Below are 26,821 nucleotides of genomic sequence, written 5' to 3' on the forward strand. Positions count from 1 at the left end.
GAGGGGGGTCAACTTCCCTGGACCCAGCGGGAAGTACCGCTTCCCCACCCCCACCCTCACATACACACCCCTTCTTCTCTCCCTCCAAATGGTTATCACAACTGTGTACAAACTGATACGGTCCTGAGCCGGCAAAGGGACTGGAAATGAACGTCGCAGGGTTATCAGCGCCGATCTGTCAGCAGCGAGGCGCGCGGCCGCAGGTTGGTCCGCAGGAGCTGTGATATATGTCTCGCTCCCTTTAGCGCACAAAAACATTTCTTCCGACAGACGTGACCCCAGAAGGCCGCGGAGAGAGAATTTTAACTAGGGCAGGAGGAGTTGCTTTGTGAGAATGGATTTTACAATTTTTTTCCAGGTAAATCGAAGTAAATGATTTTCTAAAGGTCAGTCTCCCTGAAAGCATTTGGGCTCTCTCTCTCTCTCTCTCTCTCTCTCTCTCCTTTTTTAATATTGTGTTTTTCCAGTTGGAAAAGGAAGACAAGACTAAGAGAGTTGAACCGGGGTAGGTAGGGACATTGTAAAATATGGTTTAGAGAGGTCGTGAGACTGAGTCGCTGAAAGTATGTTTCCTCACTATAATAGTGAGCTGTGAACCTGTGTATTGTAGGGAGAGAAGGGGACAGACCCTGGCAATGAGGGGGAGGAGGTCGCCGAATCGAGGAAGTCAAAGAGAGTTCTTTTTTAAATTTGTTTTCCGTTCTTCGTTGTAAATTGCTGCTAAACACTTCTGACTTTTAAATTGCTACTAAGACGGTCCATAAACCGTTCTCATCCAATTTAGTCACTTTTATTACATTCCTCTTTGCTTCCCCCAATCACTGTGGCGGTTCCCAGTTTCAATGTGGCCACAATCGGAACCAGTGAAGGTAGAAAACTCTGGAACAGAGATCGGCGACCGGAGCAGGATTCAGGGCTTTAAATTTTAACCTGAGTTCGATCGAATGGGACTGGCAGAAGAGCTGACCTGGCGTCCGCCTGCCAGTTAACTCCGACCAGGGTTGAAAGCTACTTTCTTTTGGGTTTTTCGTGAGTTTCCGACCAAGTTTTTAACAGACTCAGTTTTTTCAGAAGCTCATTTGTAAGCAGTTACAGAAACGTTGTGGACATTTGATTTTCTTTGGGGCCAACTGTTGCCAAGTGCTTCTCAGTTTTACTCTTAAAAGCAAAGGTTTGTTTTTTTTTCTTTTTTCTTAATTCATATCTCAGTGAGGTGATTTCTAATGCGGACGAGTTTTTAAAAATCCTCTGGCTAAGTTAGATTCCAGGATGTGAATGGCCTCCAAGCCTGAGCCCTGAGAAGACCCAGACCCGAACCTGATTCCTGTTGTGTGTGTTTCTTTATATTAGGAAGTATGAAGGTGTCTGAGTTTCCTTGGACAATAGCTAAGCCCCCAGGGACGTGCTTTCCCCGCAGCTCCGCAGCAGCTGTACGAGGGTGCACCGGCCCTGACACCGCTGGGACAGACCGTGACCGACCCCACAACGTGCGGTCTCAAATGGCTCGAGAAGGCGCCCGGGATTTTACCTTCCAGATTCCCAATCTCTTTTTAACATTGCCTAAAACAAGGGTGGGCAGTTGCAATTTGCTCCTTTGCACGGTCACAATTTTTTTTAGACTGGTTTTCCAACTAAAGGAAACGAGGGGTAGTAAAATGGTTTTTCTTTTTTTTTCTTTTCAGTTCGCTTAAAAATAAAACAAAACCGTTTAACCCGTAGAGTTTATCCAGACAACAAGCTAAGGCTGCCTGACCCATCCAGTGTACCATTTCCCCAATGCATTGGATTTGGCCCTGGGGAAAACACCCCCGGAAGTAGTGGCACATTTTCAAAGCCACCCCTAAGGGACCCTGGGTCCCGCGCTTCCTTTGAGCACACCAGCTGGTCCAAAAAGGAGGGCAGAATAGGGATGCGGAGGGAAGAAGTGCACCCCAAACTAGGGAGGAACCCGAGAGCTGGAGAAGTCCCCCATAATTCCCCAGTGAATAGGCTGCTAGAAGTTCTATTCTCTTCGCGGTTTTTTCTTTATCTTTTTCCTTTCCTTTTCCTTCCGTCTGTCTCCTTTTTGAGGAGATTTACTAAACTGAAACGAAATTATTTCTCCCCGGACTATTTAGACTCGAGGAGGGGCCCCTCTGGAGTGAGCCTTCCGTCCTCAAGCCGCCCTCCTCGCCCTCGGAGAGGTGCTGGCTCCGAAATGCGACCTGTCCCCAAGGCTGATTTATTTGGGCTGCGCCACACTACTATTTGCGATTCGAATCCAGCCGGAATCCGGCAGCCAATTGGGCAGGGGGCGGAGGCTTTGCTGCCAAATGCGAAGGGGTGTTTGGGAACCCAGTGGTGCTCTGTTTCCAGAGGAGGGCGAGACCCGGGTGAGGACCGAGAAACCACACGCCTTTACCCGCCCCCCGAAACCTTAAGCTCAATAAATTGTCAGTTCACAAAGCTCCCGGCTGCTCCAGCGAGGTTTCGGAAAGAAAGAATACAATTTCTGATTTAAAACGTAGTTTTAAATTGAGAGTTTTAAAAAAGATCTCTGGGGCCTTCTTGCCGTTACCGTATTTCTTGCTGTCCCTGGGACGCTTTTGACGAAGGACACGGGTCGCCCCGGTGCCCCCACCCCAGCCAGCATCCTGCCCCAATAGTCGGGTTGGGGCGGCCTGTCCCCCGGACTCAGCGGCTGCCAATCCAATGCAAGCGCGTCCAGAGAGTCCAGGCGGTGTTTGGGGTGGGGGAGGGCGGGTTGTCTCTCTCTCTCTCTCTCTTTTTCTTTAATTCTCGGTAGCCCAAAAACACTCTTTAGGAAAGTCAGGTGGTGGCGGCGGGAGCTCGAGAACTGCGCAGCCTAGAAAGCCGGGTCGCCCCCACCCCCCCGTCCGGCTCCCCGCCCCCTCGCCCCGCTGGTCACCAGGAGTTGGGAACTTGCCGCGCCAACGCCGGGCCAGGGCGGTCGGCACCGAGTCCCGGCGCGCGCGCGGCTGCTGCAGGCCCGGCCCGGCGGCCCCTCGCCCCGCAGCCCCGGGCCGCCCCCCGCGCACCGCCCCGAGCCGCCAGCGCGGCGCGGAGAGGTCACCGCGGTGGCATTCCTCCCCGCGCGCTGTTTACGTGACTTAATGTACTTCATACGCCGCGGGTAAGTTAGGGCCGCGATAAGCGGGCGACCAGAGAAGGGTCGCTGTAAAAGCCCCACGCTGGGCGCCTCCTAGCCCTCCCCTCATCCATTAACCTTTTTACTTTCTTCTTCCCTCTCTCTTTTAAAGCTTGTTATCTAGGCCACCCATGACCGACGAAAGATCTTCCCTCCCGGCTTCTCCCAAGGCCGCTTTAACCCAAATAAATTTGGCTATTAAGGGCCAAGATGCCTGACAAAAGATCGAAAGGTGTCTATCCGTGATCGCTTAAAGAAGCGGAGGAAAAGCTTGTGGCTCTCTGATCCCGATAAAGACATTCCACCCGGCGCCGGCCTCCCTTCCCGCGGCCTGGCTGCGCCCTGACACCCTGAGATCGCGGCCTCACTGGCGCACACCTCCACGGGCCCGGAGGGACCTGTGTCCGCTGCACCGGGAATGTGGAGGTCCCCAGGCTGCCTGGGTCCCGGGGTCCGTGGAACTCCAGGCCGGACGGAGCTGGGCTCCCAAAACAGACACCCTGCACTTACCAGAAAAACTAAACCGAGCTCACTGGGGCCTGAATTACCGTCCCGTTTTGATTACTTTCTGATGTGGAATAATTCTACCTTCCCACCCCCCACTCCCTGGGGTTTTGCCGAGGGGCGATGTTATTCCATATCTCTGGTTGTCTGGAGCAGCCCTTCTTTGGAACCCCGGTCAGAACCGATGGGTGGAACTGGACAGCTGAATTAGACTGAGGCCAATGCGGCGGGTGTGGACTCGCAAATGAAGAGCGTGCAGGTGGGAGGCAGAGGTCCAATCCCTCTGTCATCCCCAGGTTGGGTTTGGTTATGAAATGCGGTGTTTATTATCATTATTAATTACTATTGGCATAACTACACAAAGCCTAGGGCTGCCAGCTGGGCCGAGGCCCTGCCCCTGGGGTGATCCTTTTCACTAAAGCGAGGCAGGACTATCCACTTTCCTGATCCAGGACTGAAGAGGGGGCTTGGGGAGTCAGGTGCCACGTTTTGGAGGTCTCCGCGCTGAGCCATTTCTTCTTCCCTTAAGTAGATGTAGCATTCCCCCGGACTCTAGTCTCACCTAAGCCTTTTCTGCCACTTTGCAACATGGGTAGTTAAGAACCTTCAGGGGTGGCAGGTTAGAGAGACAGCGCTGGCTTCCCTGCAACGGGGATTCATTCCTCTTAGATCTTGTGCTGTCCCCTTCTGTTCTATGGTGAAGCTGGAGACAGGACTCTGAATTCCAAAGGCAATCTAACATCTTCGGTTTCTGTCTGTCACCTCATGCTGGGTCCCGGAAGTTAAAGATGACTCCCTTTTCTCATTGCCTTCCTCCAAATAAGGTGAACTCCAAAGCCATCCACCTCATCTAATCCTTCCCCCTCATCCAGCCACCCCTCCGGGGTGGGGGGTGGGGGGGATAGGAAAAACCAGAGCATCAGAAGGAAAGGGATCATCTCTGCTCCCCCAAAGGTGAAAGAGACAGAAATTTCCAACACACTAGACATGAAAGACCTGAATTTTGCTGGTATCACTAGATGTGCAGATAATGCCAATTCTAGGGTCAGAGTCCAGATGCCACTGCCCCAGAGCTGTCTCAGCTCAGAGACCTTTCTGTTTCTCTTTTCTTAGTTGGGGGGGAGGGGGTAATGTTGCTAAGAGGGAGCAGAAAAGGAGGTGATAAGCTTTTGGAGATTTGCTAAGTAACTAATGCTCCTCCTTGAGTCAATTAAAGGGGAGAGAAATGCCCCCAAAATAAAAAATTACTGCATTTGCCACCCAGAACTATGACCTCTGCATTCAGTTATGTTGCAAATATGCAGAGAATCAGGACCGAGAGTTGTCTACCCATATGCAGCCCTCCAGTTTCCTGCGCTTGCCCAACAACACTACTGAGTATATATACTGCACAAAGAGAACTAGAAGAGTTAGCTCCTAGTTTTGAAGTGTTTACAGTCTAGAAGTTTGGGACTTCTGTGGAGCCGGTTAGGCAAAGTACCACAGACAGTTTCAAAGATGGAGGGAGGTGTTTGAGCCTTTCCCTAGAAGAGTTTACCCAGGCTCATATTGTCTTCTAGGCTTCACAGTGAGTTTGTAAAGAACCGAGTCACTCTGGCTCACAGACTAAGAGAATTGCCTGGGTTGGAATCTTGATTCTGCCACTTTCTAACTGTGTGACCAGGACAAATTGCCTAACCTCTCTGTGCCTCAGTTTTCTCATCTGTAACATGAGGATGATAAAAGTAACTCCCTGATAGGATTGTTTAAGGGGATTAAAAGATTTCTTAAATGGAAAGTGCCAAGAGTACCTGGCACATAGTAAGCACTATGTTAAGTGTGAACTATTATTACCAATATCTATATTGTAATAGACTCACATATACTACACCGAATTTCAATTTCTTGTGTGACCCAGCTGTTCCCTGGAGTGAATTAATTTCCAAGAAAGAACTTCTTTCAGCACCCATTCAACTTTGAGTCTTGCCATTCATTAGAGGCCTCAGGCTTTTTCTAGGTACCAGCACTGAGGATTTTATTTATTGCATTATGGTAGGAAAGTGTGGGCTGAGACAAACATAGTTCTTTACTTGCTTTTGGTTCCTTTGAAGAAGAAACGTTCCTTGTTGTTCTCCCTTGCAAATCCCAGCAGCAGACTCCAGCCTCTTCTCCAGGATGAAGATAGTAATCTTGAGGCTCATCCCTTGAGAAAAGTATCCTGGTCGGCAACAGCACACCCCCCTCTCCCCCCTTCTTTCTGGCAGCAGATAGGAGTGAGTTAACAGATGGGGCCATGAAGGAGGGGAACCTGTGGACTGGCATTAGATAAAAGGGTTGGGGGGACTAATTAAATTGACCTGGTCATCTGACTAGGTCACCTCACACTTTTCACCTTTAAGTTTGGTATCACTATTTATGCAGGACACTTATTTACAGTCGTATTTTGTTAAGGAATAGAATATTAAAGATCACTCATAAGCTATGGAACACATTGATAGAGGAAAATCTAGGCCATTTCAGACATTTTTCAACTAATTTTCTTTCTGTTGTTGTCGGGGTTTTTCCCCCATATAGCACCCCATCTTCTAAAACAAGATCTAAACTTCAATAATGAAAACTTAAAGAGAGAAATCCATGGGACAAAACAAAGAGCACCGTTCTCTGGATAAAGTGACAGAGAAAGAGATTTGTTTTTCAGAAGGCACAGTCTGGAGGGAACATAAAAGTCTCCTCCTGCCTGCAGGTTTTCAGTGGCGTTTGTGCCCAGAGCCTGTTTTTCTCTTGTCTCTGACAGTCCTGATCTTCTCTATATTTGATTTACTGAGTGCTGTCATTTCTCTGCTCTTTACTTTCACAATCACACATTCAAACCTGATAAAGTTCAAGACCCTGAATACTTGCAGCTTTCCCAGATTTACAGTCCTCCTGCCCCCCACCCCGGCCAGCAGCCCTGAAGCTGATTGAATCCTCATGGACAGAAGCCTTGGGGGATCAGCAGAGAGCCAGCCAGTCCAAGAGGGCTGGGTCCATGGAGTCGATAGCCCCCATGCCAGCTCCGTTAGCCAAAGCAAACTTTGGTGGCTTCCTTCCTGGAGAAAATGATGGTCAACATTCTCTCGTGTTAGTTTCAACTTCCGGTTTGTAACCTGCCCACCGGCAGGTACAGGAACTGTAACTTGCAAAATTTTAAATTGGTGAGAATTGGATGCAAAATCATGGTGAGTTGCATCAGTGCCTGATTTGCCTGGAACTACTAAACAGCTTTGTGATCAAGGGCAAGCCACTTAACCTCTCAGTGCCTCAGTTGCTCCATCCATAAAATGGTAGAAATATTACTTTCCACAAACATTAATCACAAACTAATGACTTGAGCCCTCCTCCCTGCGTGTAGCTCTGTCAGGGCCCCAGGAAAGACTGCTAGCATATGTCTGATCTGGCTCTTTGGATTCTGTCAGGTTGAATACAAACCTACAAGTTAATCTAAATACTATACCAATGGGCTAAACAAAAGGAATGATTCATCTCCAAAGACTGAACAGTTAACTCAGGCTCAAGTTTGCAAACCACTGAAATGCCTGGATGGAAGATGCTATCTAAATAACCTATTCTTTGTCTATAAGTGTATAATAAGTAACTTTAAATCACAGGATACTGATGAAAAGCAACTACTGATGATGAATATTCTTATTTCCCATATGGTTACTGTATGGGGACTTCACATTTACTAAATAATTATTTGGACATGATTTAATATTTTTAAATGTCTTGAACTCTCAGAATTTTCTGAGTAAGGTAAACATTTTAGGCAGCAGTGGTTTAAGTAGGTCTTTAAAAAAAATCACTGTTTCAAATCCATGAACTAAAAAAGGTGTGATTTTTTTTTTTCCTTTTAAAATTCATATTCTAAAGAAAGCTAAACTGTCATACTATTTAAAGGGAAAATTGTGCTCACCTGTTAAGGAAGGAAGCAGAATTGTTCCTTACCTTCTTCAGAAGTTCCCCCCCCCCACCCCAATCTGTCAGGATACATCCATTAGAATATATTACAGTGTTGCTTTTTCTGGACCATAATAATATTCACCTCTACAGAGGTGAATAAAAATAGCAACTTGACTTAATGGATATCAAATAACTTTCTGGATACTCCTAAACCAGATTACTGCTCTGTTTATAATACCACAAATTAAAGGCACGCAATTATCCAACAAAAACAGTGTGAATATTACACCATTTTTAAAGGCTGACTACCACAGAGCTGGTGCCCAGCCTGACTCCAGCCAAAAACCACAGTGTGGATCCACAAATAAAGCTGTCAACCTTTGCATTTCAAAGGCATCTTTCTGTAAAGAGCTCAGCCTGCTCTGAGCAGCAGTGAAAAAGCCTTGGTGAATAGGAAAGAGCCTACCCAGTGGCTGAGCTGGTGGGCAGCACAGAATATATCCTCACTTTAGCACTGTGGCCAGACTAAGCACACGTGGAGGTTGAGAGTGTGGAGCTCTGGGTTCAGATCCCAGCTCTGCAGCTTGCTCTCTGGTTGTGTGTCCTCAAGCAAGTTTTTAAATATCTCTACCTCGCATTTTTCTTATCTGTAAAAAGGGGGTTGTAGTAACAGTAGCCATCCCCAAAGAATTGTGAGTTGGCTAAGTAAGTTGATTTTTATAAAGAAGAGTGCCTGGCTCGACATGCAGATTTGAACTGTTTGATAAATAAGTAAAAACACAAATTTCTACTTAAGGCCAGCTCTTAAGGGGAAAGGAGATGAGGAGGAAGAGAGGAGGTATTAAGCGCTCAAAAAATTAGGTAGGAAGGCGATCAAAGGCATAAAGAAAACTAAAGATATGGGAATATCCAACGTTTCCTTCTGCAGATTATTTAAGATCATAAACTCACCCTTTCTGTATGTATAGCACCTTCCAATATGCTGTCTTCACAATACCAGATATGCCAACAATTTGATCTATGAATGGAGCCATAGGCTTTTGCCCAGCATGGCATGTTTACATCAGAGGCAAAAGTGAAAGTTGCAGAGGCAATGAATCTCTTCCAGGGTACAAATGTTTGAATGTCTAACAAATGAAAAAGGTTCTTCTTTCTGGCAGAGTCAATAACCTTTCTCCCTTGAGAAAGCACCGCATGATGGCTACAACTTGGCCTGGGGTTTCCGCACCTGTTCTGTCCTCATGAGCTCCCCAGGTTGTGCCCACAGTCACAACTGACGTGATTCTAGTGACTGTAAAATCCATCCCCAAACCAGCAAAGAATGCCACAACGTGTCTCAAACACAGTGGCCCTCTTCTTCGTCCACCCACCCCCCTGCACCCCCCAAGATTATGGCTGCCCCCTTTCTGCGTAGGCACTTTGTGGTCATTGTGACATATAGTAAATCACCGGTGGCTTGTCTTTACTGCATCCCTGTATTCCTCTAATCTGTGAGACCTGAGGGGCACAGATCATGCCTCATTCATTTTTATCTCCCCATTAACACACACAGTGTCTAGCACAAGGCACTCACTAAAAGCTTGTTGAATAAACTGTTGAGTGTGATAATATTGAAAATTTCAGATACAACGCTCCAAACTCAAAGCATAAAGTCCAGCATTATCGACACCACATCATTTCGCATTAAAAACAATGATATCTCACTCACTCACTCACTCGCTATTTATTTATTTAGAGCGAGTGAGAGAGAGAGAGAGCATGAGCAGGGGAGGGACAGAGAGAGAGGAAGAGAGAGAATCCCAAGCAGGCTCTGCCCTGTCAGCACAGAGCCCCACATGGGTCTCGATCCCATGAGCTTTGAGATTGTGACCTGAGCCAAAATCCAGAGTCAGATGCTTAGCCGACGGAGCCACCCAGGCATCCCAAAACAATGATCTCTTTATATGACTTCCTAAAATTCAATTTTTTTTCTACTCCTAAATAGAATCCTCAACCAGAATGTTTGAACAGCTACTTTCGCAGGGGATTTTATATTGGCTATAGCTGATTATCAAGTGATATGTACACGAGTCATTTTCTGATCCAATAATCCTAATACAAACAAATTGTGACTACAGCTTGTGAGTTTGTGGAAATTTTCTACTCCTTAAAGAAGCTATCTTGGGACTATCATTGCAGCTGAGGCTTTGACTTAGTTTTTATGGACTATTTCACAGTATTCTACTACCTTCCAACTTTAGAGTACTTTCCACATTTTTCTTCCTAATTCAACCACTTAGAATATTATATTGCCTGTGTTCAGAATTCTATATTAGCCAATAATTTATTAAGCCAATTGGAAAGAGCACATTTTTTATTTTTTATAATTTATTTATAAATTATATATATATAACATCCAAGTTAGTTAACATATAGTACAATAATGATTCCAGTGATTCATCCCCTGTTTAACACCCAGTGCTCATCCCAACAAATGTCTTCCTTAATGACCCTTGCGCATTTAGTCCATCCCCCCACCTACAACCCCTCCAGCAATCTTCAGTTTGTTCTCTGTAAGAGTCTCTTGTGTTTTGTCCCCCTCCTTGTTTTTATATTATTTTTGCTTCCCTTCCCTTATGTTCATCTGTTTTGTATCTTGAATTTCACATATGATTGAAGTCATATGATATTTGTCTTTCTCTGACTGACTAATTTCGCTTAGCATAATACCCTTTGGTTCCATCCACATAGTTGCAATTGGTAAGATTTCATTCTTTTTGATTGCCAAGTAATACTCCATCATATGTATGTATGTGTGTGTGTGTGTGTGTGTGTGTGTGTGTATATATATATATACCACATCTTCTTTATCCATTCATCCACTGATGGACATTTGGGCTGGAAAGAGCACTTTAAAAGAATTAATGGCACAGGGCATGTGGGTGGCTCAGTCAGTTAAGCATGTAACTCTTGATCTCGACTCAGGTCAAGATCGCAGGGTCGTGGGATCCAACCCCAAGTGGAGCTCTACACTGACAGCATAGAGCCTGCTTGGGATTCTCTTTCCCTCTCTCTCTGCCTCTCCCCTGCTCATGCATGCTCTCTCTCTCTCTCTCTCCCTCAAAATAAATAAATAAACTTAAAGAATTAATGGCTGGGGCATCTGGGTAGTTCAGTCATTTAAGTTTATGACTTTGGCTCACAGTTTGTGAGTTGGAGCCCCATGTTGGGGAGCCTGGAGCCTGCTTCAGAGTCTGTGTCTCCCTCTCTCTCTGCCCCTCCTCCACTCTCTCTCTCTCTCTTTCTCAAAAATAAACATTAAAAAATTTAAAAAAAAAGAATTAATGGCTAATTGTTCAAATCAGGAAGAATTCGTTAAACATTAATGTGGCATCTCCATTACCATGAATGTGAAGCAGAAATGCAACTTCCTTTTTCAAGTCTGGCCACACGCTCCTCTTTTGTTTCCATTGTGCCAATATTAAAGAACAGATTTCGGGGACATCTGGGTAGCTCAGTCAGTTAATCGTCCAACTTCAGCTCAGGTCATGATCTCATGGTTCCTGAGTTTAAGCCCCACGTCGGGCTCGGTGCTGACAGCTTAGAGCCTGGAGCCTGCTTCAGATTCTGTGTCTCCCTCTCTCTCTGCCCCTCCCCTGCTTGTGCTCTGTCTCTCTCTCTCTCTCTCTCTCTTTCAAAAATAAATAAACATTGAAAAATTAAAAAAAAATAAAGAACGGATTTCAGTCTCAAGAGCAATGCCTTTTGCCATCAGTTATAACATAAAAGAACAGATTTATGACTGGCACACACTAAGCTTTTGCTTAGAAATGCAAGCCTGTTTGGATCTCTCAGGTTTCCATAAAGCTGACAAAATCAAAAAATGAGTTTGCTGTGGGAAATAAGGTATTCTGTGCATAAATATTTAAAGGCAAGATGTGAGCAATATCCTAGAATTTCAAAAATGGTTAAAATAATGATGGCAAATCTTCAACTGCTGTGAAAACAAACAAGATACAGCTTGCTGACCAGGAAATGCACAATCCTCAAGTGCCATACTATTCAAGAATGCTGCCCTATTACAGGGTTTCACTTTTACTCACCTAAAATGAACTGGTAACAAAGAATCATAGAATGATAAAGCTAGAAGATACCTTAAACTTCCTCTGATGTGACATCCTGGTGAGAAACCTGAGATCCAGAGGGTCCCCAAAAGTTCATTTGTAAGTTGCTTATTTGGAAGTTGGAGCAGATATTCCCATAGAAATAACATGATAACTAATGGTTAGAACCCAAATCTGTCTTTCCCCCTCTTTTTATACACTGTATACCTGAACAGTATTACCTTCTAGTGTTGTTCACTGCATGTGTTTTGAATCTACATTGTAGGTTAATATGAGCAATATGGATCAGTTAGTAGAGTGTGCAACTCTTGACCTCAGGGTTGTAAGTTCAAGATCCACATTGGATGTAGAGATTACTTAAAAATAAAATCTTAAAAAAAAAAAAAAAGAAGAAGAAGAAAAAGAAGGAAGACACAGCCCCTAGACATGAACCTTAATATGCTTAGGTAAATGATACCTCCACCCCTCTGTGAAGAGCTAGAATGTTTTTGGTTCTAAGACACAGACATCTTCTCTAAATGCATCGAACAGTGAGGATACTCATGTGTTCGTGTAACTGGAAGTTCAGAGTGGGGCAAGCTTCAGAATCATTTTAACCCAGGAGCTCCTGCTCCATTTTTCCACCACCTCCTTGTATGTGCTTGCCCCCTTTGTTGACTTCATCTTTAGGTCATTCTTGTCCGATGGCAATAGGACTGCAATGGTTCCTGTACTTCCTGGAACAAGGAGAGAGAGAGAGAGCACCCCAGTCATAGGATCTCAAGCAGGAATCCTGAGATTCACCTTGATGGGACCTGTAGGTCAGATACCCTCACCTAAACCACTGCCCTTAGCTTGGAAGTGGAATGGGCTGATTGGAGTAAGCCAAGATCATCTTGCCTCAAAGTGCGTGGGTGATGGTGTCAACTAAAATGAAAATGTGGGTCCGTTGAGATAGGGATAGAGGAGAAATGGGCAGAATACCAACAATATCCACTAAACCATCTTTCCCTTTGCCCCCAGCCCCAGCCCCCCAAGGAAGGTATTATGGAGCTAAGAAAGCTAGATGAACAAGGGCAGGCATACACGTGTGGGGATCAGAGGATGGAAATGGATGTTTTTACTTCTGCTCACTTCACCCTAAAGTACAATCGAGTTCCATCCTTTAGGATCCCCGAACCACAGATCCCCTCTCTTTTCCAAATCCTGGCTACTTAAACCTTCACTCCAGCTTAGAACCTTTGGATCAACCACCGCCACTAGAAAGGAAAATGTCAATAGAAAAACATATCTTTTCTTGCATCATTTAAAAGTGGTCACGCGTCTTTCACCTTCCATTCCCATTCCACTTCCTTGTTGAAGGGAAACATAAGGGCCCCAGAAATATGACTTATTCTTTGTCTCCTGAAAAAATAGCTTTGGCATCCATTGGCTTCCAGCATGCTTTGGGACAAAACTATATTGGCTTTTAGTTCACTTTTGATGGTCTGTCTTTAGTCAATCATGCACTAAGATTACAAGGTTAACCATGAGAGACTGTCTAAAGAAATGTACAAAGAAAGGGGGGTCAACACTGCTTTCCCAACTACCCTCACATTAATAAAAGCACATTACCCCAACTCTCTACAGAGTATCCTCTTTTTGACTAATGGCGGTTACAGTGTTTATTCATGAGCCATCGAGCTGTAAAATGTAATAAATAGGCTTGTGATGGAAAAAGAAGCTGGAATGGGATTCATGGCAATCAGTGAAAACACAAAATAAAATAAAGGGTCAATCACTCAGGCTTCTCAGTAAAATTGTCCCACATAAAGATTGATTTCAGTCTCACTCCCACTGTATTCTAAAAATCCCACTTTCTAAAATGGTGGTTTCCCACCACACAACTGGCTCAGAGCCCAGAGCTCAATCTCTAGAGCTTTCCACAGAGTTCCAAGTATTGCAGCCTTTGCTTGACTGGACACCTGGAAATAGAATTGTCCTACCAAGGGTTAAATTTTAAATAGTTAAGCTCTTCTTTTGCAATAATAATACTTTACATGTTTGTAATGGCTCACAGTCGTTTTGAATGCTGACTTAATAAAGAGATGTGTATGTCCGATATTTAGGAACTGAAGGATACCTTTAAGAACTGAGCAAAGTTTCCAGTCTGACACCTGATCTACCAGTCTTGGAGGTGGAATCAGCAGATGCAGAAAAAAACAAGGGCCAAAATAGAATTTTTGTTTATGATAGTGGCCAATTGTTTTTGGAAATTTTTGTTATACATTATTTTTGAAAATGAAGTTTTTGTTTCAGAGTGAAGCAAATCTGTTCCTCAGAAACAAATGCTAATATTTTTTCATTTTTATTTATTTTTTAAATGTTTATTTATTTATTTAGAGAGAGAGAGAGAGAGCATGTGTGTGCGTGCAGGTGTGCAAGCAAGAAAGGGACAGAGAGAGAGAGAGAGAGAGAGAGAGAGAGAGAATCTCAAGGAGGCTCCATCCACACTGTCCACAAAGAACCCGACTCAGGGCTTAAACCTGCAAATCGTGAGATCATGACCTGAGCTGAAATCAAGGTGGGACACTTAACAGACTGAGCCACCCAGGCACCCCTAATTTTTTTTATTTTAAATTTTAATTTATTTATTGAATGTTAATTGTTTTTTAAAGTACTCTCTCCTTTTGACTAGTTTCCAGCCCAGATATTTTTTTCCTTTTCACTAGCATGATTTTATCTTTTGTAAAATAATGTGGGGGCATGAATAAAGTGACCACAACCAACATAATAATATTAGTTGTTTTGGGGCGCCTGGGTGGCGTAGTCGGTTAAGCGTCCGACTTCAGCCAGGTCACGATCTCGCGGTCCGTGAGTTCGAGCCCCGCGTCAGGCTCTGGGCTGATGGCTCGGAGCCTGGAGCCTGTTTCCGATTCTGTGTCTCCCTCTCTCTCTGCCCCTCCCCCGTTCATGCTCTGTCTCTCTCTGTCCCAAAAATAAATAAAAAACGTTGAAAAAAAATTTTTTTTAAAAATAAAAAAATAAAAAAAATATTAGTTGTTTTGTGTTATTAATCACTCTGGTTGGGGTACTATTGCTCTTTGCTGTATCCCAAAACCTTTTTTTTTTTTTTTTTTTTTTTTTTAAGGGCTAATGCTCTCTCTTCACTTTACACTGAGGTTTCCAGGCGTGTTTTCCAAATTATCCACTCCCCGGTGATTTACCCTACCCTTCATAGGGGCCCAGAATTAAGTCTGCAGGAAAAGGCTAGCTCATTCTCATGACACAGAAGGCCGTTCAAAAGGAAAGGAGTAGTTTCGAAACCCTTGTTTCTCAACTGTCAGCATTGAAAATCTATGGAGCAAGTGGACTTCAACGGATATAATCTTTTCGGAAAGTAACTTGATAATCAGCTTTACTAGTTGGAGAACTTATTGTGTAACATTACAGTGGTGGCAAATTGTACAGAATTTATATGACCCACAACAAGGAAATTATTAAATATAGCATATCCACACAATGGATCATTCTATTGCCATTAAAAAACATGTTTTTGAAGAATATTTAATAAATGGAAAAATGCTCATCTTTATGCTGTAATCATCTTTATGGCTGGCAAGATAAGGAAGGGCCTTTATTTCCTCTGTGTGTGTGTGTGTGTGTGTGTGTGTGAGTTTTTCTATTTTACAAGTTTCTATAATGAGCATGTATTATTTTTTTGAAATAAGAAAAAAAAAAAAAATCCCAGGAATTCAGGAAGGCCCAGGCTGGGCCCTCACCCTGGATGTGAATGAAGTCTGGCTGTCAGTGGGTCAGTAGATCAGTCAGCAAATATTTATCCAGTGCTTACTTTGTGCCAGGGACAAGGACAAACACCGGGGACACAAATGACTTAAAAATAAAACAAAACAACACTTACCAGGAGGGGTACCTGCTCTGAGGCACTGAGTTCACAGTGAGTCTTGATTGTGTGAGCAAATGCAGATGCTTGCTGTCCCATCGGTAAATGCTAATTACTGGTGCCCTAAAGAAAAGAAACTAGTTTAACAGACATATTAGTAACTTTTTAAAATCCAAGATACCGATCATCAGAAAGTCCACCTAATCTAAAATTTCTTTCTCCTACATGCTATTTTTAGGAAAGAAGATAAATAACAAGGAAATAAGATAACGTAGATATAAATTTTTTAATTAGCTTATTTCCTACCTCATGTTTTAATTGCACCATGCAATGAGAGTTGCTGTTCATACTAATATATGATACTGTCCGATTTTAAAGAATACTCTCCCTTCGGGGCACCTGGCTGGCTCTTGATCTCAGGGTTGTACGTTCGAGTCCCACATTGAATATAGAGATTACTTAAAAAATAAAAAAAAATTAAAAAAAAAAAAAGAATACCTTCCCTTCATCTTTGTGCTTGGATTCTTTGAAGAATGGTGTTTAAAGGGTAATGTTCAGTTAACCAGAACCTCTTAACCATTCTGGTTAAATGGAAGATTCCATATTTAGAATTTAATGAGGAATCATGAGGAATTCAGCTTGAGATGAAAACAGTCAATGAAATTTACATCTGTAAGAAGCTTATGTTTAAATATTATTATTATTATTTGCAAATAATAGAGTAGATTATAATGATGAACAGTGCAAAAAAAAGCCAAGAGTGATAGTCTGATTGATAATAATTTTGTTCAAAACTACATCTTCTCTTGAAGACATATCATGTTATCCATATACAAATGGAAGTAATATACTTTTTAGACCATCCCTGATAGGAAGTAAAAAACCTCTAGGAACTGGAAACTAGTTCCAATTGTGCCGCTATCTGATCCAGGCAATGTATCTACCTCCTTAGGGTTCATTTTTCTCATCTGTAGAATTGAAGTGGCAATTGCTACTTCTTTATTATTTTACAGTAATGATTTAAGAGTAACTAATATATGAAAGGGCACCTGGGTGGCTCAGTTGGTTAAGCGTCCTACTTTTGCTTTTGGCTCAGGTCATGATCTCATGGCTCTTGGGATCGAGCCCCTCGTCAGGCTCTGTGCTGATAGCATGGAGCCTGCTTGGGATTCTCTCTCTCTCTTTCTCTCTCTCTCTCTCTCTCTCTCTCTCTTTCTCTCTCTCTCTCTCTCTCATTCTCTCTCTCTCTCTCTCATTCTCTCTCTCTCTCTCTCAAAATACATAAATAAACAAATAAAGGGTAATGTATGAAAAAGTGGGTGTGGTTCCTTGGCAGAATGAGCTATAACTAGCCGAGGAAGATTCAGAAAATCAGGAGCCAGTGCAGATACATGAGGGTGCTCTGTCATCTCCAAGCCTTTGGCAGCCCCCTTGTGTCTTGATAACAGGAACAACACAGGCTGAGCACTAGATAAATATTCTCTTCTTTTGCTCTAATGGAAGGATGACCTAGGGCTATATGGGTTACAGAAATCTATGAAACCTGTCCAAGGAAATTACAACTAATAACAATAGAATGAATGACAAAAATAGTAAAATCATCACTTGGAAACAGTAATAATTGGTTCAGAGAAGTATCATCAACAAAAGCTAAAATTTGTCAGTGAAAGTATAATGAGAAACAAATCCCCACAATACTAAGAGAAAAATAGTAACTTTACAGTAACAGAATCTGACACCACCTTCACCAGGTGATTAAAGTTAACATTACTTGTAATGGGACAGATGTACATCATGTGCTTCCCACAGAGATGTTCTGAGAAGAACCCAACATCGATATGGTGCTATGAAAAGTCCATGAGGAGATGAGATACAGGACAACTCAGCTGAGGGTCATTCTATAAAATGATTGGCCAGTACTTTTCAAAAGTATCAAGGTGTGAAAGGCAAAGAAATATTGAGGAAGTTTTCTAGATTAATAAAGACTAGGGAGACACAAGGATTAATGCAGCCTGTGATCCCTCATTGGATGTGGAACCAGAAAAAGGACACAGTGGAACAATTGGTGCGATCTGAATCAGGTCTATAGATTTGATAAGAGTATTGTATCCATGGTACTTTTTCAGTTCTGATCATTGTACTGTAGTTAGGTAAAATGTTATCTTTGAGGGAATCTGGATGAAGGGTATATAGAAATTCTTGGTACTAACTTTCTATTTTTTAATTTGGGGGGATACATTTAGAAAAAACACTGTCCAGGATAGGCAACTGGATAGAAATTTCTTAAAATTATTTTTGTGAAGTGATACTCAGGAAATAAACAGAAATCTGACTTACTTAATGTAACATGTCAGGGTATCTCAAAAGACCCCTTCTTAAAAGGAATTAAAGATGGAGAAGATCATTTGAGAAGTGGTTTTTATTTCCCTTTGCCAAAGAATCATAGAATCTCATTGCTGGGAGGAACCGCAAAGGGAATATTGATAAAGAAGAAACCAGCCACAACCTTAACATCCAACAACAGGGAATCATTTATTATGCTTCACACACTCCATGGACTGAAGCAACAATCTAAAGTTATCTTTGTGAGAAATCATGTAGCAAAATAGAAACATGCTTATACCATAATTGTATTCCTTTAAAAATCAGGATGTGGGGTACCTAGGTAGCTCAGTCAGTTAAGCATCCGACTCTTGATTTCAGCTCAGGTCATGATATCAGGGAAAAATAAAAATAAAAATCAGGATGCAAAATATATGTACACTCTCTATAGCCAACTACCTAAAATATGCATACATGAAGAAAGACAAAGGAAATGCATGGTGAATTCAGTTAAGATGCTAGAATTGTGGGGGTGCCTAGCTGGCTTAGTCAGTAGAGCATGGGACTCTCAATCTTGGGTCATGAGTTCGAGTTCCACATTGGATGTAGAGATTACTTTTTTTTTTTAAACGTGGAATTGTGGGGAGATGTTTTTCCTTTTTCTATTTTACAAATTTCCTATGAAATTTTAAATTGCAAATGTTTTTATAGAGAAAAAGTAGAAGTTCTCTTCGTTTTGAGCGAAAATTTATCCTTCTATATAATAAATCCTAAATCTGCTTTCACACAACTGCCTTGCATACACCGCCTCCTCAGCCATAGATACTAGAGACCTCACACACAATGATGTGGCTCAGCCCCTGGGCCACTGTGCCCGAGTGCAACCAGCCTTCCTGGGCTCTTACCACTTTGTATTTGATGTAAGATCTTTCATGTTTGGGAGATAAGTTTTGGGAAAGCCCATGTGAGCAGCCTTAACTTCCTAGCATTTGCCCAAAACTCATTAGAAATTGTCTCTGTTCACCTTTTTCATTTTCATTCCTCCCCTGGGGCTGAAGCTTCACTCCTTTGCTGGTTGTCATCCTTACATACTGTCTGGTTCTCACCAGTCCCACCCCCACTCCCAACTCTTGGGGGCTGAACTCTATTTCCAGGGGATGAGTTTGCCCAGGCTGCTGTAACAAAGCACAACAGACCAAGTGGCTTAAATAACAGAAATGTATTATCTCATAGTTGTGGAGGCCAGAAGTCCAAAATTAAGATGTCAGCAAGATTGGTTCCTCCTGAGGGCTGACAGGGAAGTCTCTGTTCCAGGCCTTTCCCCTTGGATCTTTTTTTCATGTCTCTTCACATTGTCTCTTCTTTATGTGTCTCTATGTCCAAGCTTCCCTCTTCTTAAAAGGACTAGTCACTGGATTAGGGCCCACCCTTATCTTAACTTGATTATATCTGCAAAGACGTTATTTCCAAATAAGGTCACATTCTGAGGTACTGGGGTTAGGACTTCCACACTGGAATTTGTGGCAGGGGAGACACAATTCAACCTATAACACTCACATCCCGAGCTACTAATAGACTATGGCTTCACATGCGATTAGATCACCTGAGAGCATCAACACGCCTCTGGACTGACACTTTCTAGAGACTTCCACTGTTGAATTTTTTATCAGATCCCTTTGAACAGACTCATGATCCTTTGGCTACAGGGGGTTATTAACCTGGCTAGAGGGCTATCCCCATGGGTGAGTCGAGTGTATCTGCCCATCATAAAGAATCTATTTGCCTTATCATACAAGTTTCAGTATTACATTTGTCAATGGAAAAAAAAGGAAGTACTGTTTGATTCTCTATAGTCCTATTGTGCATATTTAAATAGTTATGGATAGTACTATTGTACATTTTTAAATAATTATAAAAACATTTTAATTTTTTTGTCACCCATTTATACGACAATTACTTTTTCTTGATAGAGATTATTGAGCATTTTAAGAGGTCACTTAAAAAAAAGGTTTTGTCAGGAACCACATGTGGCTGTTTCAAGCATAAAAATGGATATGAAAATCTTATGTTCCTGAGATCAGGGTCAGATTTTTCATTAAAAATTGTGGAAGAATTTTGTTGAGATATTTTATACAAATGTGCAATTCAGGGGTGCCTGCATGGCTCAGTTGGTTAACCATCCAACTCTTGATTTTGGCTTAGGTCGTGATCTCACAGTTCATGGGATTGAGTCCCACATTGGACTCTGCACTAATAGCATGAAGCCTGCTTGGGATTCTTTGTCTCTCCTGCTCTCTCTGCCCCTGCCCTCTCTCTCTCTCTCTCAAAATAAATAAACATTAACAAAAATAAATCAAACATGTATAAAATTAAAAAAAAAAAAAAGACAAATGATGGGGCACCTGGATGGCTCAGTTGGTAAAGTGACTTTGGCTCAGGTCATGTTCTCACAGTTTGTGGGTTCGAGCCCCGTGTCTGGCTCCGTGCTGACAGCTCGGGGCCTGGGGCCTGCTTCAGATTCTGTGTCTCCCTCTCTCTCTGCCCCTCCCCCACTGGCGCTCTGTCTCTCTCACAAAAATAAATAAACATTTAAAAAAAAAAGACAAATGTGAAATTTAATTTTTCCTCATTACCTTCTGGCCAAATGGTATATAGTAATGTTCTGATTCTCTCCTCCTAAATATTCATCTTTATGCTCTTCACTGGGCTTCTACTTAGTTCCCCTATAACACACATGAATCGCCTTCCCCACTTCATAGACATGCTTCCTTTGAAGAGGGCACAGGTTTGATTTCCTCACTATGTGTAAGTCTTAAGTCTCATCCACAAGGTTTCAATGAGAACTTTATGTTTACACCTGATGTTGTAACAGTTACTTTGCTTGTTACACTATGCCTTGTGTGTTTGTACACAGACATCTAAGGCACCAACTATTGTTTCTGGCCTCCTTCCCAACTGTTTTCTCACGTGAATCACGAAACACCTCCCGCTCCCTTATTCTTTCCATACTATGCCTATTACTCTTCAAAGTAACGGGATTCACAGGTTCACCTGGGTGCTTTCCTCCCTTCCCTTATTTATTCTCTTTTCAAGCTCCATCTGTAAATTATTATTTATCCAGTAAACACCTGGGCCCATTATTATTTCCCAATTTTGTGAGATGCCCTCCATCCCAAATCAGAAGTCCATAATTTTTATAACACAACTATCTAGAATGAAGATAAATCCAAATATAGTATAAATCCAAATATAGTAAAACAAAACCATCTTCATGACCTGCCACTCATGTCTCAGACCTTCTTGCTTTCAAACTCATAAATGGCAGTAAGATACAAAGGAAATGATGGACTGGGCTCCCAAGTCCCTCATTTCCACAGGGGGCAGAGTGATCACTTTTCAAAATCCTGGGTATTATCTTCAAAAGCAGCCAATCTCCCTCACTCACTTCAGCCAATCCCAATATCCCGTCTGGATCTGCCCCATTTCTATGCCTACTGCATTGCCTTAATTGAAGCTCTCATTATATTCTGTTTGAAACATCGCAGTGATCTCTTTTACAGGTTAGTCTCCACGCTGCCATCAGAATTATTGCCGGATGCTTCTCAGAAACTGTCCGTGGCTCTCATTACTACACAGTGAAATTTATTGCCTTTGACAATATGGCCCCAGGCCTCATCCTACTTTTTGTGCCAATAATCTTGTACAAAAGAGAAACTTGCAGTTCTCTGAATGTATCATATACATCCATGCTTTGGGGCCTTTTCCCATTCTCTAATTACCTAGCTATTACGCCATCTTTCAAAGCTGATTCAGAGACCTTTCTGTGGTCTGCCTGCTTCTCTGTACTTAGCCAAGGTTAATCATCCTTCCTCTAGCTCCTCTTTGAGCTCTCCCACTATATCTCTGTTGCCTGGCAGACAAAGATTGCATCAATATTTTTTTTCCATCTCCACCAGCACTTGACCCAGAGCCTGGCATATAAGAACTTGATTATTAAATTTCCAAGAATCTGTGAGGTAATTACTCTTACGTTGGTTGCTTGAAATTAGCCATTATGGAAGTATTTGCACCATGGAAAACACTACAATAAGAACTTTTTTGAGAGAGAGAAAGGGAGAGAGAGAGAGAGCTGCTTCTGAAACATTTACCAGCACACCACTGATTATACAAATGATACATGGGTGCAATAAAAATCAACGGTCCCATTTAATAGCCGCCATATGCAACCCCAATCTCTTTCCCAGAATTCATCACTCTGGTGTGTATCTTCCAGACCCCCTTTCACATGTTTTATGTATTATAACAGGTGCTGAGTTTAAGCCCGTGAGTTCATTGCCCCTTGTCCATGAAGCTTTCTCTGGCTGTTTCTGACATCACCTTTGCAACTCCTCTGACTTCCTTCAGCACCAACTGCATCATTTCCAACTTCTTTGTGCCTTGTGTTAGTAAGACGTTAAGTTGTTTGGAGAGAGTGATCATGCCTGAATTTTCTATGGAACAGACCCTCATTCAGATGAGTAAGTTCAGGGGATCGAATGTACCTCATGGGGACTGTAGTTAACAATACTGTGTTCTATACTTGAAAGTTGCTAAGAGAGTATCTTAAATGTTGTCACCACACACACACACAAACGGTAGTTATTTGAGGTGATGGCCTTAGCTAACCTTATTGTGGTAATCACTTTGCAATATATACATATGTCAAATCATCATGTTGTACACCTTAAATTTATATAATGTTATATGTCAGGTACGTCTCAATAAAGCTAGAAAAAAATCAAAATCAAATGAAAAGAACAGATCCTAAAAATGTCAGTTGTGTAGTTCTTTGATTCAAAACCTACTAGTGCAGTCTGAATATACCATTAGATTTGAAGGTATGCAAACAATAATAAAAATGATTGGAGTTTTTTCCTTGTTTCTTATATAAAAGGCAACTCTGATTTTCTCAGGGTATTGCAGTGTTTGGGGTGAGGGTTAAAAGACAAGGGAACAATGCTGTGTTTCTCTCTGTTAGCATGTCTTTAGGTAGTTAAGACTTTATTCCTCCTTGCTCCCCTCTGCCAGCCTGGAACCATCCAGTATAGGAGAGAACTTCCATGCTCTCAGAAAACAGAGATTCTATGCCTTGCAGTCTTTCTCTGTGGGTATGGAGCTACCATGTGACGGTAAATCTGCAGCTGTGCCCAGCAAGACCCTGTGTACAGCCTGAGGGCCAAAGTGAGACGCCCAGCTTGGGTAGCAGACCCAAATTTCAGAAGAGGTCATATCTAACGAGTCCAGCGCAGCTGAATTTCTTTATGACCTCCAAGAAGCAGAAAGAGGAGGGAGTCTTCCAGCAACCCCTGCCCCACTATCTACCACAGTCCCCCATAAAGTGAGATCACCACACCATCCTATCTGAAAGACACTAAGAGAAAGGCTGTAGTATAGATTAAGGCCAAGTGAGGCCAGGCCTTTCCACAATAACATGATGCAATTTGGATATCCATGGCGAGGTGACAGAGGTCACAGCTCACAGTTCTGATGAGTTGTTTTCTTAAGTGTTGAATGAAAAAGTTCAAGCGAATGTGGGTATACATGGGAGGACTTAGTCCTCTTAATTGCTATATGACAGAGGCAATTAAATCTTCCCCAGAGATGAGAAATTGCAGATATGGCTACCCTGTACCTGCAATCGCTTCAGAGCCATATGGAAAAACTAGGAGGTGGTGTTCTCCGTTGAAGGAGAAATGAGTCCTGCGTCTTTTTAAAAGTCTTCCTGACATTCTGAATGTCTTTTCTTCACTTCTTTTCAAGTAAGTAAAGAGGGTTCATTCCCTTTCATTCAAAACTTCGCTGTAACGATTTAGGGTAATTATACTATAAGGCTCACTTCTGGCAGATTCCAGGAAATGGGAAGCAAGTAATTGCTAGAGGGCAGAGGCCCCAAGAACTCACCAAGGCCAGGGGCCCCCAACATCTGCATTACCAATACCCGGGCTGACACAGCAGCAAAGCCAGTCTGGCAAATTCAGTGCCCTTGACTCACCAATAGACTCTTCAAGTGCGATCCCTGACAGCCAGCAGCCCTGCAGCCACTTTATTTTTCTTTCCCGAATGGGCATAGGCAATCGCCTCACTGATTTCAAAAAGCAATTTTAGCGTACAGCTCTGGTGTGGTCAGCTTCAGTATCTCCCAGAGCCAGCTGTACATTGTAGATGCGTCTGGTGCGGGCACCTGGGCTTCCCTCTGCTCGGAATCTGCGGAAGAGGTGGGAGATATCACGGTGTTCGTTGCACTATCCTTTCAACTTTTTTTTTTTTTAATTTTTTTTTCAACGTTTATTTATTTTTGGGACAGAGAGAGACAGAGCATGAACGGGGGAGGGGCAGAGAGAGAGGGAGACACAGAATCGGAAACAGGCTCCAGGCTCCGAGCCATCAGCCCAGAGCCTGACGCGGGGCTCGAACTCCCGGACCGCGAGATCGTGACCTGGCTGAAGTCGGACGCTTAACCGACTGCGCCACCCAGGTGCCCCTATCCTTTCAACTTTTATGTAGCCTTGAACGTTTCCAGGAAAAAAGGTTGAAGGAAAAAGATGAACTGAAAAAGGTCACTAAATTTCTGACTCACAGTACCTAGGATATTAAGTCTGATGAATTTGGTCCTTCCCAAAGCACAGCAGCAGCCCTACCAGGATCTAAAAGCCCTTTGAATGTAAAGGTGGTTCTGTCTGCCTGACTGAGCACCAGACGGGGCGGGAGGGATGGGCTGGAGCCACCAGGTGGGGACAGGACTACCGGAGTAAAATATCCCAACTTCCGTCAGGGGAGGGGTCCCCCTGGAGCCTCGGGTCTGCCCAAGGAAAGCTTGAATAAGGACATTGTAAGTGGAGCAAAAATCTGAGCTGCAGAGCTGCACCCGCCCCGCCCCTAGGAGCAATGGTGCGCTACAATTGCTCACAGGTGCAGCCCCGCCCCTGGGAAGTGGCCTCCAAGGACATCAGCACCTCACCTGGTTCCACAGGGCACCACAGATCTCCACCACAGGGATCACTTTCCCAGGTTCAGACCCCTCTGCTACCAGACTGCACCTATTGATCTGAGTGAGCCCAGACCTTCACCCCACTGCAGCCACATCTTTGACCTGGCCATCCGGCCACCATATCCCCCCACTTTGGAGACTGGGAGCAGTTGAATCGTTCGCCACTCGAGAAAGTGAAAATTCACAGCCTATCTTGGCTCCCATTTCAGAAATCTTCAGGACTCAAATCCTTCTTCTCTTTCATTTAATGTCAAACGGTGACCTTGTCCCAGCAACCTGGCCCCCCAGCACCCACAAGCCCTTCCTGATGCAGTTCCTTCCTCCAGATAGTGAATCCTAACACGGATGTTTTCTGGTGAATGTTATCTCCATTCCACACATGAGAAAACTGACATGTCGAGAAGCTAATAAGTGGTAGACCCAGCATTTGGAACCGGTCTCTGTTTCCAAAAACTGCCCTTTATACCTTATGTGAAAGTGTTTTTTCCTAAGTAATTTCATTTGAAGTGGAATGAGTAACTTGCGTTCTGAAATAGTGTTGAAAAGTAGGCAAAATTTATCCTCCTGAAAGGGTGGCATTTCTGTTCCCTTGAAAAGACCCACATTCTGTTCCTTTTCTCGACATGGAATACTGTCCTAAAGGGGCGAGGCCAGTAATATCGCCCCCAGAACACCCAGTTCTGTCAATGCTGCCAGCAAGGGCCAGAGTGATCCCAATAGTTCTTCCCCAAAGTCTCTGAGAGGCGCCAGTAATGGAGTTGAGAACAAAGTCACCTGCGCTCCCCCGGTGACTCTGACCTTTCCTCTGTGTCCTCAGTTGAACCATTAGACTGTTCTATTCCTTAGCTCCCAACTTAAAAAATGGCCTTAATTATGTTTGTGTTAGATATTTTGCCAGTCATCTGGAGGGTAAAAAACTGGTAATAAATATAAAAATATGTTAAGGCTAAACATAATTGTATAGATTTTTATTTTTTTATTTTTTTTTCAATATATGAAATTTATTGTCAAATTGGTTTCCATACAACATCCAGTGCTCATCCCAAAAGGTGCCCTCCTCAATACCCATCACCCACCCTCGCCTCCCTCCCACCCAATTGTATAGATTTTTAAATGTGCGTGTAAACATTATTATAGAAATCACAAGCTGTATTAAGGCAAAGTGTAAGCTTTATTTTCTCGTGCATAGCCAGTCACCCAGATGGACATGTGACATGCTAACAGTAAATATGCGTGGTTCTGGAAATGTAGGGGTTTGCTTCCCTTACTGTACTTCCCCATATTATATAGCTCTTTTAAATTTATATTAATTCTAAAGTCAAAAATGAAAAAAGAAATGTGTTCCCTAAATACTAAGTGATAAGTGCTGTGCTAGGGATGCAAAGATGAATAAGGTAAGGTTTTGTTCTCAGAATACAGACTAGCAAGGGAGGCAGACATGTAAACCATCTATGACTAACTAGGAAAGAATGTAAATGGCTTTTATAAAAAAGACAAAAAACTTACAAATTGATGACAGTTGTATCATACAAGTAGACAACTTTTCCATCTCCTGAAGGAAGCTGCCATTGCTCAGAATATTTTGGGAGGATTCCAGTTTGAGAATTGTATTCAGATTCAAAGGCTCCCTTTCTGAGTGTTTTCAATGGCTGAAAATATTCATCCTTTAAGGATAAATTCAAGTTTTAAAGATTGTGTTTTTAATGACCTCTACACACAACATGGAACTTGAATTTACAACCCCAAGATCAAGGGTCTCATGCTCCACCAGTGATCTAGCCAGGAGCCCCTAAAACATTTTCTAAAGAGCCTGGAACATCCTGTCATATCAGAAAGAAAAAAAAAAAAAAAAACTATGGAGGAATATTAGGGTCGTGTCAAAAAGACATGAGAGCCCATCTGGAGGGACTCCTACCGGACAAAGATGTGTCCATTTG

The 26,821-nt window shown here is 42.9% G+C and overlaps 2 long non-coding RNA genes across 2 annotated transcripts in view; both read left to right on the forward strand.

Moving 5' to 3' along the window:
• LOC115528362 overlaps positions 1 to 26,821 on the forward strand; it is a 39,144-nt gene that overhangs the window by 549 nt on the left and 11,774 nt on the right. The window lies entirely within an intron of this gene.
• On the forward strand, positions 123 to 5,521 carry LOC115528361. Its single transcript, XR_003973236.1, has 2 exons — positions 123 to 358; positions 3,261 to 5,521. It is a non-coding gene; the product is annotated as an uncharacterized LOC115528361 (long non-coding RNA).

The sequence above is a fragment of the Lynx canadensis genome, chromosome D3, assembly GCF_007474595.2.
Source record: "Lynx canadensis isolate LIC74 chromosome D3, mLynCan4.pri.v2, whole genome shotgun sequence".
In the NCBI taxonomy this organism is placed as follows: domain Eukaryota; kingdom Metazoa; phylum Chordata; class Mammalia; order Carnivora; family Felidae; genus Lynx; species Lynx canadensis.